Source organism: Gorilla gorilla, chromosome 12 (genome assembly GCF_029281585.2).
Source record: "Gorilla gorilla gorilla isolate KB3781 chromosome 12, NHGRI_mGorGor1-v2.1_pri, whole genome shotgun sequence".
NCBI lineage: Eukaryota > Metazoa > Chordata > Mammalia > Primates > Hominidae > Gorilla > Gorilla gorilla.
The window spans coordinates 77,974,383-77,977,169 of NC_073236.2; the positions used below are offsets into that span (position 1 = coordinate 77,974,383).

General features: G+C 41.8%; 1 pseudogene; it reads right to left on the minus strand.

Annotated features, from left to right (window-relative positions):
• Positions 1–828: 828 nt before the first annotated feature.
• Positions 829–1,334, minus strand: LOC101127196 (small ribosomal subunit protein eS24-like; annotated as a pseudogene).
• Positions 1,335–2,787: the final 1,453 nt, after the last annotated feature.

Genomic DNA, 2,787 nt, shown 5'->3' on the forward strand with positions numbered 1-2,787 from the left:
AGTCACAGGATGAGACACAAGGTCAGCACAAGATACAGGTCATAAAGACCTTGCTGATAAAACAGGTTGCAGTAAAGAAGCCGGCTAAAACCCACCAAAACCAAGATGGCCACGAGAGTAACCTCTGGCCGTCCTCACTGCTACACTCCCACCAGTGCCATGACAGTTTACAAATGCCATGGCAACGTCAGGAAGTTACCCTATATGGTCTAAAATGGGGAGGCATGAATAATCCACCCCTTGTTTAGAATATTATCAAGAAATAACCATAAAAATGGGCAACCAGCAGCTGTTGGAGCTGCTCTGTCTATGGAGTAGCCATTCTTTTATTCCTTTACTTTCCTAATAAACTTGCTTTTGCTTTGCACTGTGGACTTGCCCTGAATTCTTTCTTGGGCAAGATCTAAGAACACTCTCTTGGGGTCTGGATGGGAACCCCTTTCCTGTAACATTGAGATTATAGGCATGAGCCATCACGCCCAGCCTCTTTTTATTTATTTATTTATTTTTTCGAGACAGAGTCTTTCTCTGTGCCCAGGCTGGAGTACAATGGTGCGATCTCAGCTCACTGCAACCTCCGTGTCCTGAGTTCACACCATTCTCCTGCCTCAGCTTCCTAAGAAGCTGGAATTACAGGCAAGTGTCACCATGCCCAGCTAATTTTTACATTTTTAGTAGAGGTGGGGTTTCACCATGTTGGCCAGGCTGATATTGAACTCCTGACCTTGTGATCCACCCGCCTTGGCCTCCCAAAGTGCTGGGATTACAGGTGTAAGCCACTGCGCCCGGCCTTATTAATCTTATTGTGAAAAATCCTCAATGGCCGCAGATAACATCCTTGCAGTATCTTTACTCCTTCGGCTTTTTGCCAGCACCAACACTGGCCTTTGCAGTACCCCTGACTTTCTCCATTCTGTTCTTGCATTCCTTTTGTTGCTTTCTTGAGGTCTTTTTCTTCTCATACAGGCCATGTCTTGCAAGTCTATGTTTGGTATGTTTGGGTTCATTTTACTTTACATAATCCAAGGAATCATAAATCATGCCAAAGCCACCACCAGCATGAGTTCTGAATCCAAATACAAAGATGACATCCAGTGTGGCCTTATACATTTTGGCTAGTTTTTTCTGAATTTCTGTCTTAGGCACTGTTGCCTTCCCGGGATGAAGGACATCAATGAGCATCTGTTTCCTCTGAAGTAGTCATGAACTTTCTAGTTAGGATAGTTACCGTGTCATTCATGATGGTGGCCTACCCTCAGACAGCCAGGGAGGAGAAGAGTTATCTTTAGTTTCTATAGGGAACAAAACGTCCCGGAATTCGAACTTTCTTGGCTATTGTTTTAAGCTACTATTACCTTCTTGCTTATCAAGTTGCTGGTTTACTTCTCAGGGCTAACTAGGTGCCTGGAATTTCCCCTGCAATAACTAAAACTTTTCCTTTATTTCCATGCTTTGGAGAAAGTGCATGGCAGACCCCTAAGAGGAGTCCCTGCTACCTCTTACGACCATCTTGCGAATTACTGTACCCGTAGCAACTATAGTGCCTGGTGCATAGGAGGATGACTGAATGAATACATGCAGAAATTCACAATGTGACTAATTCAAAGTAACTGACACTCATTTGAATACACACATTTGAAATAGTTTTTAAAAGAAAATAGCTTCCATAGTTTGCAAATACAACAATAACAGTTTATAGGAAATGTCCCAAGCTAGTCCACTTACTTCTATTTCTTTTTGACACAATACCATCTTCTGAATATATTCCATTTTGCAAAATAAAAAAGCACTTTATGGTGATTATGTTAAATAGAGCCAAGAGCATCATCCCTGTTTTAATAGATTAGAATGTGGGTATGTGGAAGAGATGAGTAATTTTTTCAACATTAGTATTATTAATTAGAATCTCAACTTGTAATAACTAACGCCCATTTCTGCCCAAATCACTGGAGGGAGGGCGGATTACCTATGGTGCTGGAGGTGAGATCAGCTTCTCGTAGGTATGGGATGGGGAGATACTTGAGCAAGATTGGGGTGCTCCAGAGAAGGAACAAAGTGGGAGCACATCCTGGGTAGGTCTTATGTCCCCTGCAGTCACCAACTAATAAATGGAAGAATTGACACTCGCACTTAGCTCTCCTGAAGTCAAATGCAGTACTTTTGTTTTTAGGGAATGTGCTATAACAAACAGTTCATTTTAAAGAGAACTTTTAGGGATTAATAAGTTTTACCCAGAGAATAGATCAGGAATTTTATTCTAATTGAAAATTAAATCTGATTTATGTATCTCATGTGTTTTGATTCAGTGTAATACATTTTACAAATGAAGAGATGTGGGAGAATGCAAATTATAGAACTTTGTGTTTGTTTTGTTTTTTAAAGTTGTATTACATTCCTAGAGTTCTTCTAGCAGCATTATCCAAATCCCTTATTAACATTATTCAAGCCGGGCACTGTGGCTCACATCTGTAATCCCAGCACTTTGGGAGGCCGAGGCGGGCGGATCACCTGAGGTCAGGAGTTTGAGACCAGCCTGGCCAACATGGTGAAACCCCACCTCTACTAAAAATACAAAAATTAGCCGGGCCTGGTGGCACGTGTCTGTAATCCCAGCTGCTCAGGAGGCTAAGGCAGGAGAATCGCTTGAACACAAGAGGTTGCAGTGAGCCGAGATCATGCGATTGCACTCCAACCTGGGTGACAAGAGCGAAACTCTATCTCAAAAAAAAAAACCCAAAAAAACCAAAAAACATTATTCAAAAGCATCTGCAGAACTTAATCCAGTAA